General features: G+C 43.1%; 1 protein-coding gene across 2 annotated transcripts in view; it reads left to right on the top strand.

Annotated features, from left to right (window-relative positions):
- Positions 1-13,310, top strand: part of SGCD (sarcoglycan delta) — a 611,494-nt gene that overhangs the window by 39,061 nt on the left and 559,123 nt on the right. The window contains exon 1 of one of the 2 annotated variants that reach the window (XM_073355246.1): positions 709-889. The exons of the other annotated variant lie outside the window; for it this stretch is intronic. The gene's annotated coding sequence lies outside the window, so the exon portion shown is untranslated. Of the gene's footprint in view, positions 1-708; positions 890-13,310 lie in introns of those variants that run through there. 2 annotated transcript variants of the gene reach the window in all.

Here is a 13,310-nt window from a genome sequence, read left to right as displayed (position 1 = left end):
CATCCTCCACCATTCATTTAATGAAACAACATTAGCATTTTAATATCACACTTGCTCTTTTCCCTCTTTTCTTCATTCCTCTGTTTTTTTCTCCCCTATGAAGAAAATTCAGACCTTAAACAGCAACCTCATGCGGTTGAATGAAGATTAATATTCTCTTATTCTTGGAAATGAGGGCTGCAGCTTTTCGCAGACAATTAGATAGATAGCTTTCTCTTACATTTATTAACACTGAACTCAAGTTTTAACGGGCTAGGCTTTAACAGTTACATAATTAATCCAAACTTGGGCGTCTCCAGCGAGGCTCCACATATAAAGCAGCTTTATTGCTGATCTCTTTAGACTATGACCTAAAGTCTGAGTTGATTTTTTGTTCAGACAATAGTGAATGCCCTGCCCCTAGAATAAAACTCTGTTCGAGTGCTGTTGTCAGTGCCCGTGTTTGTCAATGAAAGCTTTAGTACCCACTAGCAGAGTGAATGAACGAGAAAATCAAGCTTTTATTTTTCACTATGGTGTAATTAAAAAGCATAGCTCTCTATAGCACGGCAAGTGACTATCAGCTGAGTGTGACTTCCATGTTGAACTGAAATAAAGGAGAAAGTTTCATATTAAAATTTATTTCCTTAGCTGGTCATTTTCTTAGTTTCCGTAGCTGTTACTTCAGCTATTTGTATTTGAACAGGAATTTTCTTCCTCCCCGTTCAGTTTCTTCTGCAGTGAAGTCATAGTGCTGTGTTTCTGATGCAACCGTTGACATGGCAATGAATGATGTCAGAAGGTTAGTAAACGTCACTGAAGAAGGAGGAAGTGGAGAAGGAAGGCGGAAGTCCTGGTTAAACACAGATCTGGCAACAACAACAACAAAATCATGAAACACAAATGACAGGTAAATGGATTGTGTTTTCCTCTGCAGAAAATAGCTTTGCCTCTACACAGAATCCCCACACGTTAGCAAGAGCTTTACCATTGAAGCCAACAATGTCTTTCCTCTGAATCGGTGTATAAATAGTGAAGATTGAACAGAGGAATAGGACAATTTATAGTGGTTTGTTTATTTTTAGTGACAAATCTATTTTTCTTTACCTATTTATCAGTATTTTGTCCTTTTCTTAATTCTTTCAGTACTCTCTAGGGAGCATGACTCTGTCACACTTTTGTCTGTTTTTTTCCCCCTCCACCTGACCTTGAGGTCGTATTGTTTCCGGTACCATCATCATCCATTCTTTATGGTTCTTGTAGGATTCAGGGCACAGTGTGCTGTGTTTTTAGAATTCCTTGTGTGATTTTTTTGAAGCTTCATCTTCCATACTGTACTTTACATGTGAATTATGGTACTGATCCTTGGAAAAATTCATAAAAATGAAAGGGGAGAAATATGGTCCACAATTCTCCCTTCCCTGGGATACTAGTTTAATTCCCTGAAGTTGATGGAGGTTGCTTTTATGCTTCAGCAGGGAGGAGAGAGCAGGCTGTAGCCTGCAAGCTGATCTGTGTGATCTCACCCCTACACCCAGCTGGAGCCCTTTTGACTTCAAGATCTGTTTACAAGATTGCGACCAAAAGCTGCACTGATTGCAGACTTGATAATTGCCCCCAAAGGTGCCCATTTCACAGACACCCCCAAGGACAAATGTCTGTCCAGTCACACACCTGAAATGTGGCCAACACATGACCGTACACAACCTGACAGGGGATCCATTTGGGTTCATACCTAAAAATCCAGAACTGTAGTGCCCTGCCTTCAATTACAAATAGTCCCTTCCTGCAGCAGTTCTGACCAGTCATTAGAAAACACATTCCCAATGTGAGCCCACCTCCATCCTGCGGAGACTCACGGTGAAGGAAGTGATTCACACATTTAGGAATGTCCCCTAAAAATTCCCATCCTACCTATCCCCAAAAGAACCCCCACCACACAGCCATTTCAGCCCTCCCCAAACGCCTGCTCAAGACACCAAGAAGCCTGTCATTTATTTAAATGACAAAACAAGTACAATTTTTCACAGCCACTCTTCTGCTTCCTAATCAGGGCTCATCAGAACTGTGCTGGTTTTTCCACCCCACTAAATTCATCAAGGTTCAGTTTAATTGTCATAGACACCCACACCCCCAAAAACACCCAAACTAAAACCAACCAAAATCCCTCGAAGTCAAATTAAGAGCGAACGCTGGTGTTTAGCTGCTCTGTAGAAGTGATTCATGCTTCTGCAATAGGGATAATAATGGTCTAACACCTTGATCGTGTTACATTTTACATAATTTTACATAATTGTTCACAGGGGCTACAATTAGTGAGACTGTGAAGTACAAAAATACAGGAGGAAAAAAAATCCCCCAAACTGGTACATTTAGCGGATCTTTCCACTGGAAAAATAGACATTTTAACCTAGCGATACGTCACTGAGTTTAGATTTATGGGCTCCCGTTGCAGTGCCGGTAATCAAACCAAACCAAACCAAACCCTTCTTGAATCCACATGACAGTTCAGTGGGCCATTATTCTGATGTGTGTCGGGTGGTTGTCATAAAAGGGATGAATTTAATCGCAGTGTAGTGCACTTTGAAGTATACTGATTGCACCTCTATTGTAATGAAATTCAGGGCCATCTGTATGGGTGGGTGACCACCCGGGGACGAGGGTCAAGAGCAGTTCTTAATTTGTAATGAAAGAGGTGCTGGGGCTCAAGCAATTAGATGCCAGGGCACAAAGAGTTTTTTTTACATTCATAACTGACGCTGCAAGGCCAGAGGTGCCGGGGCTATGAACTGCCGAGCCTAGAGGTGCCAGGGCTCAGCCCTGGCAAGTCCTGGCACAAATTAAGCACTGGTCAGGAGACAAGGAGCAGGGCAGGCCTGGGATGTGAGGCCACGGAAGGGAGCTGGGGCAATGGGCAGGAGGTGGGGGGAAGGCAGCAGAGTCCAAGGGCCATAGGGGAGGGGAGCCAGGGAAGGCAGTGGGGGCCAATGGGATGGGTGGAGAGCCCAGGGAGACAGCGGTGGCGATGGGGGAGAGGGTCCTGGGGACACGGGTGGAGGGCCTGGGGGAATGGGTGGGGAGCCCATGGAGGCAGTGGGGGTTGCAGGGCGGGGAGGGAGGGGGTTGGAAATACAAGTGTGCCCAGGCTGCCATTTTCTCTAAGGCCACCCCTGATGACAATGGAAAGGTTGTGGTTGTCTGGATCACTGTGGTGGTTACAGCAGAGCACCTGGGATCACTAGTAGATAGACACACACGTGCAAATGCACCCACCTCAACAGGACCCAGACCTGTTAGTGTTCCCGCTGTTTGCCCTCTTAGCATGATTTTGCTTCCAGGGTTGTGCTGAAATGTGCTTTTCTTGCCGCTCACAACACAGGGATTAGTTTGTTGCTTAGCAGTAGCTCAGCTCTAAGGTGTGGGTAGATGAAAGTGGTTCTAAAAGGCATGCCTTACTTTCCCTCTTCAGGTGTGGTATTTTATCTAGAAACTCTTCAGCTCCTATGCTTTTGGGGATTGTATGACTGATGATTTATATTATGCTTATTAATTAATGGTTTTGGTTATGTGAAAACCTCCCAATAAGAACTCTACCGAGACCATTAATAACTTCTACACTCAGCAAAGAGGGACAGGGCATGGCTCCCACAGTTTGATCTGGCAGCCCAAAGCAACCGTGAAGCTGGCCAGCTAAGGATTCCCTTTGCACAGGAGAATCCTCCATTAGGGTATAGCTGGCTCTACACCATCCTACTTGCAGTCCTGGTGGGGCCAGAAGAAGGGGTGTGGCAGGAGTGCCACAGGACTCCAACAGTCCCTGGCTTCCAGATTGCCCCTTTGGGCTGTAGACAGATGGGCACAAACTAGAGCAGCCTTGACGCTGCTCTAAGTTATATCAGGGGTCAGATTGGCCCCCAGCCAGCCCTAGAATCAGGGTTTACATAAAGTTAGCTTAAAACCACTTTTGGATCACCTCTTTCCCCCTCAGGTCCTGGTGCAGAGCAGATGTCAGCCACAGCTGAGGGATGAGCGCTGAGTTTCCCCTCCAGAGAAGCAGAAACCCTCCTCCCTCCTATTAAAAATAAAATAATAAAAGCAGGAGTGAGGGAAGCAAGAGATAAGAATGACCCCTGACCTCAGCACAGTTGAAATGTCATGCAAAATTCATCCTGGATTTAGCTTTCCCACAATACATTTTACACATTCACACAGAATTCAGCAACCTGTTCACAACTCTCTCTTAAAGGGGGAGAGGTTGTTATTGTGACTTGGGAGGCACTCGAATATGGTAGTGATTCTTCTTTCTTTCTCTATCTTCTCGCCCCCACAGGGTATCTACCAGTTTCTATCATTTATTTCGGTCTTGTGCTGGTCTGTTCAGGCTTCTGTGTGTCACGTTGATGGATCTGGCTTCTTTTTTTTTTAACTGTTCTGCATAATGTTCTCTTTTTCTCTTTCTGAGTGGTGTCCACATTATCACTTGACATGGAAGTTGTGTTGGTGTCCTCCTTAAAGTGTGCCGTAAATATGTCTCCCATCTTCATTTGACCAGATATAATGCTTTTGATTGGTTTGCTCTACTTAGAATGTCAGATTTTGCAAGAAACTCTTTCCTATGAAGATCTTCCACAGGCATATACTTTGGAATCAGTTGATCTTCACAGGCATTTCTGTTGTAGGGTTCCACGGCCCTGCTCCACAAACGAGAACAGACCATGATGCGCTGTTAAAATATAGTCACAATGGAGAGGTGTAGGAAAGCAGATAGATAGTCTTGGGTGAGCTCCGTGATGCAGCTCTGTTTATGGAAGGGTGCCAGCAGCCACTTATTTTTTCTCAAGGCGTGAGAGTCAGCCTGGTCATTTTGTGAAATGAGCCGAGAATTAAAGATAGTGTGAAAGAAAGTGTGCGTGTGGCCAGGGGAAGAAAAAAGAACAGGGGAGCATAAAGGGAGAGGAGTGAAGAGCCAGAGGTATCTCGGAAAGAGGAGAGGGATGGAGTATGGAATGAGCTGAGATCCCAAGACCTATTCACACATCAGCACTGAAGACGACCCACCTTTTTCTCTTCCCTTCTCATGCAGAAACTTCTTTCCCAGGGCAGCAATCGCGATAAAGGTCATCATAGCAACTGAGGGGGAACGTCACCCCTGTGCACAAGGGCCAGCATGAGATTTAGGCACCTCTTAAGCCCTCAGAATTGTGCAGCACCCTATTTTGAGGCGTAAGATGGCACTTGAAAGTGGGGGAGGGGGTATAGACCTTGTGTGGGCCCTTTGCACAGGAGCGAATTTCACCCCAAATGGGAAATGAAGTGCATTAATTAAAAATTGATTGTTCTTAAAACACTGACTCTTTGGCGAGAACACCATAAGCAGGGAGATAGAGGCATTCTTATCTAGGAGATGTTAGAAGTTGGGCCTCCAGCAGATCTATGTGCATCACTTTCTTGGTAAGCATTGCCATGCCTGGTCTTCAGAGCAACCTTCAGTGGGAAAAACCTTTGGTTCAGATCCACCTCCTCTTCTGGTCCAGTAAAGAAGAATCTTCCTCCTGTTTAATTCTTACAGTTGGGCCGGATAGAGCCAAGGAATGCTGTGCTCCACAGAGAGACAACATTTTAACATCCCAGGGAAACACCACCATCATCTCTGCACCAGTTCGTGGCTGAAATCAGGAGATGGGAAAAACCTTGGGATGCGCTTCAAGTGTCCAGAAGGAAAGATTTCACCATGCTAGATCTGGGCCTATCTAATTTGATTTTCTCCACTGGCCTCTGCAATAATCAGAGAAGAAAAGAAGAGTAAGAGTTGCATAGTGTTTAAGCCCACAAGAGTTCATTATGATAGTTTAGTCTGCCATCCTGCATAATGCAGGCCAGGGAATTCCACCCAGTAATTCCTGCACTGAGCCCAGTAACTTGTGGTTGAATTAGAGCCTCTCTTTTAATTAAAGCCTCTATTATTCCTGACTTTTAAAAATCCTTTACTATTTTTAAAAACAAGAGCTGCCCTACCCTGTACGTTCAGGAATTCTGAAAATCCTCAAAGCAAAAGGGGTGGGGGCAGTTCTCCAAGAATCTATTTTATCTTGAAGGTAACCAATTTCCTCTTCTTGTTTTCCCCTCTCTTGAAGTCAAACATTTATGTCCCCCTCAGCAGAGCAGTTGCTGTTTTCAGGCATGGCTGTTCTGTCAACTAGATTGGAAATAGATTTTTTTTCTTTTTTTTTTCTTTCTGATCTTATTTTAGCCTTGATCTCTGCAAATTGACCTGCAAGGGGTTAAATTGCCTTTATCTGATTTTTTTTTTTTTAAATAGATCAACCTCTTCATCCCTGTAACTGCTGAAATGGTCACTGCTGCCCCTGCAACAAGTTTCAGGGACCAGCCAATAAAGAAATAGGTTTGACTTGTGGACCTCTCTTATTGGTAGGTAGTAAGACATACAAGCTTCTTCTCTGTAGGTTCTGAAGGTTTTAAGGGCTCTACCATCCCTGCCTAACTTAAGCTGCTCTTTGCATGTCCCCTGTGTTGTAAAGTTCCATAAGTTTTCCTTCTCGGAGTAAAAAGAAAAGGAGTACTTGTGGCACCTTAGAGACTAACCAATTTATTAGAGCATAAGCTTTCGTGAGCTACAGCTCACTTCCTCAGATGCTTATGCTCTAATAAATTGGTTAGTCTCTAAGATGCCACAAGTACTCCTTTTCTTTTTGCGAATACAGACTAACACGGCTGTTACTCTGAAACTTCTCAGAGTAGTGTTCAAGAGAGGGATTCTTTCCGTCTGCATTTATTGTTGTTGCTTACATCGGTGGACGATGAATTAGCCTTATTTGTATAGGGCTAGATCCTTCTCTGTGGGCAAGGAATATACAGCACAATTTGGGGGGGGGGGTGAACAGTACAAGATTGGGGTGAAGCCACCTTTCTGCTCCGCACTCCTGGGCTGACTCTGCAATGGGATGATTCCCCTGGTGTAATATAGAGCAGCCCCAGGACTGCTGTAATTTACACTGGTGAACAACCATAAGTTGCTGGGGCACAATGAATCCTTGGCTACATACAGGAAAATGGGGTGATACAGGAGGTGCTATGCCACCGAAGGACCCTTCCTCTTTGCTGGTGATTTCTTCTCATGATCAACTGTGCTGACAGAGCAATGAAAAGCAGCTACAGTGCAGGAGAGAATCTGTAAAATGCTTTATTTGATTTAATATATTTATCTGAATTGATAATCTGTTTATAACAGTGTTATCTCCCATCCTAGGCTCTGGGCTCCTGTCCCAAAGGTGAAAACATACAGAAGCATACAAACGGACTGCCCATCAGTATCCCCACCCCAGCCCTAAGCATCACAGATAATCCAAGTTGTTTTATTATGTGTCTTCAGTGTTGAATGTCAAGATATATACAAGATAGATTAGTATGAACTGCTTGATGCAGCTGTAAATTGCCCATCTATTACCTAAATCCATACCTTGTAATAAAATGCTATGCCCTTTGGTTATACGTAAATTCTACCTAAGCAGAAAGACCACAAATACACTTGTTTTAAGGTAATATTCTTTATCATCCTTCTCAGTTGTTTCAAAATTGCTATGCATGGCACACGGTCATCAGTCATTCTGAAGTCACATACAGTAGCGCTGTATTCATTGTGCTGGCTCCAAACTCCATAGCCAAGGACATCACAGTCACAATGAAGCATAATCACTGTGCTGTTGCCAATTTTTGGACATTGTAATTTAGCAAAAATTTCTTGTGTTCAAAGTCCTCTAAAGTTGGAGTGTCTGGACAGAATTTCTCAGCATTCATTCTATCAGGTTCACTGCAAGTGGTCTAGCTTTAGAATTAAGATATCCACACATTCCTTAACTTGGTGTCATTATGCCTCTGAGTCATGTAGCACATGGGCAGCATAGTACCAGGTGTGACTCATATTAGATCCCTGTAATACCAAAGGATGGCAAGAGAGCTATGGACAGAACACAAGCCTTAACCTTGAATGAGCTTGATCCTTCTGGATTACTGTAAGTCACATCTTTTCCATTACTTTCAGGTCTATGATAAAAGGGCCCTACTAAGAAATTCTATTGCATGGAAGTTTTAGGCAAAAGCCTCATATCACATGAATATGTGAGATATTTTCCTTGCCATAAAATCAATGAGCAATGATCCAGTGGATAGGGAGTGGGGATCAGGAGACATGCCTCTGCTGATAGCTTGCTCTATGACCTTGGGCAACTCACGCCCCTGCTCTGTGCCTCAGTTTCCCCCGTGGATAATTATACTTGTCTCCTTTGTAAAGTATTTGGACATACACAGATGAAAAATGTCATCTATACGATAGATGATGACGTTGATGCTATTTTTTATTTTATTATGATTGTGACAGTTTTATACAATGAAAATAATTTAAAGTTAATTTTTAATCTTAAATACTCTTAGTAATTACTTGTATTTGGGGTTCAAGTAGCTCCATGCACTGGGTGGATACGGATAAATTAAAAACATCGGTTTGTAAAACTGGGGAAAAAATTAAAAGCGTCACATTCTATTGAGTGGAGAAAGGGTGCTCATTTGGGGTTCAGGCTACTTCTGAAGTTTATGTTGGGTCTTCATAGTTTTTGTTTACCTGTGCTATGACTTAATTCACCCCCAAACATTTGTAAGAATTTGGCCAAGCATTTGATGCACACAACAGTTTACTTCAGTGTCCTTTGAATACTTGAACATGAAGGGGAAATAAACATAAATGCAGATAGATCTACTGCAGTCTAATTTAGTAAAAATGTCAACAAATAAATGCACAGCCAGTTAGAAATAGCAACTGTTCCCTTTAACTAAAGGAGAGTGAAGAACCTACATAAAACTGTAATAAAGTAGCTCTCTTCCATCAAAAGTGGAGTGACACAGGATTCTGTCTACTTAGTATTGCCAATCTCATGTATTCAAAAGCCATGAATCAGATCCTAAATATCATGAGACGACTGGATAAGACATTTTTTTGGAGTTAAGTCTTTTTACTTGCCTTTTGATATTTGAGTCTTTAGGGAATCACATTTTCATGCTTTTCTCTGCAACGATGAGGGCAGGGCCAGCCCACAACATTTTGGCACCTGAGGCAGGGAGCTCAAATGAAACCCTCATGCCCCCTCGCTTGGGCCAAAACTTTGAAAGGTCTCAATTCTGCCTTCTTCCTGTTCTACTCCTCTCATGGTACTGCTCTGCTACCTACCCCAGTAAAGGAGAACTAACAACTTAAAATGCCTTGTTCAAAAATTTTAAGTAACACTTAAGTTTCAAACGCCTGAACAGCAAATGTAAATTTTCTTGTCTGCACAGCAAACACTGGCATTTTTATGTTTGAAGAATCAAAGTGGTGCTTTCCATGCCTTCTTGGCTGCAAAGATTTGAACTGCTTCCTGCTGAAGGTCCACAGTCTGGGCCAGCTCATGCTCTATTGAGATGGTTGCAAGGCCGACCAGCCTCTCCTGTGTCACTGTGGAGCGTAGATGTGTTTTTATTAACTTCAGCTTGGACAAGCTGCGTTCTCCACTGGTAACTGTTACAGGAAGTGTTAGAAATATGTGCAGAGCAACAAAAGCATTTGGAAAGAGGGTGGTCATCTTATTTGTGCACATATATTCCAGAACAGCCTTTGGAGTTGATCCTGCTGAAATGTATCTTGAACGGGCTTTCAGTTCATCACCTAAATCATTCGCATCAATATTGCATGTCATCATGTGTCAACACTGTCTCTAGTGCCCTGCGTTGCTGGTGTAGGTCTTCTTCAGGTATAGTGAGGAGTTTTGGAAGATCATACAACATCCCAAATATACTGCTGTGTTCCTTGAGCTGCATGAAACGTTCTTCAGCTGACTGTATTGCACAATCTAGCACCTGGTTAAAGAATTCAACTTTGAATAGTTGTTTGGGGTCTCTTATGGGATTATCCCGGGCCTTGTAATCAAAATGTCTTCTTCTTCGGTGACTCTTGTATTCTTGAATGGGTGGGAAGATAGGTTCAGTGTGAAGTTCCTCTACCAACTTCTGTGCACTCTTTGGAACGTTTTGAAATCCCTCATCTGACTGGTAAGACTGTAGGTATGACTTTGCTTTGTCCAGTTGTTCCATTGCTCCAGATATATCAAGGTCAACACCTTGGAGTCTCTTGCTTACAACATTTATTTCAAACAGTACGTCATGTCACAAAACTAAGCAACGCAGAAATTTGAAGTTATGTATGTTTCTGGTGATTCCATTTCCCTCTGCCATTGTTCTCCCACAAACAGTTCCTGTTTTAGCATTATCCTCCATAATGGTAACTATGGCATCATCTATCCTTCCAATTTGGTATTTGATAGGCTTTATCGCCTCCACTCGACTTTCCCATCGTGTGGCACTCAGTGGTTTCAGTGTCAGAGAGGATGTTCCCAGATGTTGCTTCAAAATTTGCCATTGATGAGTTGATGCAGAGAAAAATACATATATGCTTTGAATTACATTAAAAAATTCAGCAGCCTCACGAGAAGCTGATGCTGCATCACTGACCACCGAGCTCAATGAATGAGAACTGCATGGGACAAAAAAAAAAAACTCGAGGGTTTAACTCTTGGATCCGTGTCTGCACTGCTCTGTTCTTTCCTCTCATGTTGGCACCATTATCGTAACCCTGATCTCTCATGTCAGCTATCACAATTCCCGTATCTTCCAGCTTTTTAAGAAGCACATTTGTCAAACCAGCTCCTGTAGTATCATCAATGTCAATAAATTCTAGAAAATGCTCTGACAGTCACCATTGCAGGGACACTTTCACTAGGTTCTGTTGTTGTTACAAAATGCACCATTAAAGTCATTTGTTCCGTATGGCTGATGTCAGGGGTGCAGTCCAGAATAATAGAGTAATATCTTGCCGAGTTCAGATCTGCCACAATCTTCTGTTTGACTTTTGTTGCCAGTAACTGTATGATCTCATTTTGAATTGTTTTCCCAAGTGGTGTATGTACATTTTTTGGGTGGTGACTCTTCTTACATGCTCCTGGAGTGCAGCATCAAACTCAGCCATCAGCTCCACAATTTTAAGGAAGTTTCCATTGTTTGGCACATACAGCTGATCTGAAGTGCCACGCAGTGCTAGGTTTTGGGTAGCAAGCATTCTCACCATGGCAATGAGCCTTTTCAGAACATTTTGCCAGTAAAGAGACTTGGATGCAATCTTCTCTTGATGCTGATCATCCATGATGGCCTTTAACCTTAGTTTCAAAGTAGCAGCCGTGTTAGTCTGTATTCGCAAAAAGAAAAAGAGTACTTGTGGCACCTTAGAGACTAACCAATTTATTTGAGCATAAGCTTTCGTGAGCTACAGCTCACTTCATCGGATGCAGCTGTAGCTCACGAAAGCTTATGCTCAAATAAATTGGTTAGTCTCTAAGGTGCCACAAGTCCTCCTGTTCTTTTAACCTTAGTCTCATCTCAAGCTCTTTCCCCCTATGGAATGCTCTCTGGTGATTTGCTGCCTTCTCGTGGCATGCCAGATTTCTAGCCAGTTTTTTCCAGTCCTTTGTTCCTGTAGAACCCAATGTGGCGGGAACATTAGACTGGAAGAGTTTGCAACAAAAACAGTATGCAGCATTCTGGGGTTTTGAGTACAGAAGCCATGGCCTCTCCACTTTGTCACCATTGGGGATTTCACGCCAGTAATGTGTTGGATAGAAACTTCTATTTTCATTGTCTTTGGGAAACATGAAGTTTTTCACTTGCTGTGGCCCGTGAAGTACAAGGAAGTCCCTCAGGCTACTGCTCAAGTGGTCCAAAGTCCTGGATCATCTAGACTTAAGGAACTAAACTCAGCAGCAGCTGTTTCTTGCGCCTCCACCACACTCTTCTCTGATCTACACTTTTCTTCAGGAATGTGCATGGTTACATCCATTTGAGATGGAGATATGGATGCTGCAGTAGCTACCAGGTCACCTGCACTCTGACTGACTAGAAAATCAGGCATCTCCTCACCACTCACATCCTCACTGGGGCCGGAAGGCTCACCGTGAACACCGTATCTCAGAAGAGCTCCTTCCTGCTTAGATAGAAAAGCTTCCTTTGCTTGTTTTCTTTTTCTGAATGCTGCCCCAGAGGGACGTTTTCTTCTTTCATTCATGACTGCTGTTCTGTGCCAGCTATCAGCACACAATTGAAAGGAACAAATAAGCAGGCTGGTAGCAGGGCCTGAGTGAGGGAAGATATCAGTGTCTTAAGGGCCTAACTGGCTCCTACTACTTCAGTTGACTGCCTGTTCTCCTCAGGTGGGTCCAGGGAAGCAGCAGGAGACAGGAAGCTCCCTGAGAAGCTGGTGTTAATCACTCCAGGCTCCTGGGGGTGCTCGAGAGGTACATAAGAGGCTCCTCTTCCTTTCTCTCCCTGCAGCTCCTGCTGCTTTCTGTTATTCCCTCTCTCCTTTTCTCCTGCCTGCCTGTTATGTCTCTTGTGCCCTCCTTCCTCCAGCACAGCACTCCCCCATCTCTGTGCATCTAGAGCAGAGAGAATCCAGATGCACCAGCAGCAGATACAATTTTCTACGCTCTGGGTCCTAGTGGGGCCCCCCACCCTCCAGTCTGGCACCTGAGGCGGCCGCCTCAGTTCGTCTCATGGTAAGGCCAGCCCTGCACAAGGGTCATCAATAGAACTGGCTGAGAATTTTCAAAGAAATATTTTTTGGTGGAAAATGCCAGTTTGTCAAAACTGAAACTTTTCACAGGGAAGTGTTCTTACAATTAATTTCTCATTTAAAAATGTTTTGGAAAAAATTTAAAAGTTGTTGAAATGTCCCGTATCCACATTTTCTGATCAAAACATTTTTTTTCTATTTTGAAAGACATTTTGTTTCCAAATTTAAGCCAATTATAGTAAAAACAAACAAACAAACAAAAACCCTAAAAATGGTCAAAATTGATACACAAGATTTCAATTGACCTGAACTGATTTTTTCTGGGGATTTTTGGTTTGTGCAGATTTTCCAGATTTCAAAACTTTGTCCCGGGTTTGGACTGGAATCTTTTTTTTTAAATCTTGAAAATTTTCATGGGATGGGAAAACTATTTCTGAACCAGCTCTCGTCTAGATGTGGCTTTTACACAATGGTTGCCAGGAGGACGTTAACGGAAAGTGGTATCTGAAATACCACAATACCCTGTATACAGAATAGGAGTCACCAGCAGTACGGCAGATACCATTGCATGGGGACCTTCAATAAATGCTGCCATGTAACGATAACTGCTGGGTCTTTTTAATTCTGTGATATTTCATTTTAATGGGCCACTCCTCACGCAGTTAAA

The sequence above is a fragment of the Lepidochelys kempii genome, chromosome 8, assembly GCF_965140265.1.
Source record: "Lepidochelys kempii isolate rLepKem1 chromosome 8, rLepKem1.hap2, whole genome shotgun sequence".
Lineage (NCBI taxonomy): Eukaryota > Metazoa > Chordata > Testudines > Cheloniidae > Lepidochelys > Lepidochelys kempii.
This window is presented reverse-complemented; position numbering and strand designations above follow the sequence as displayed.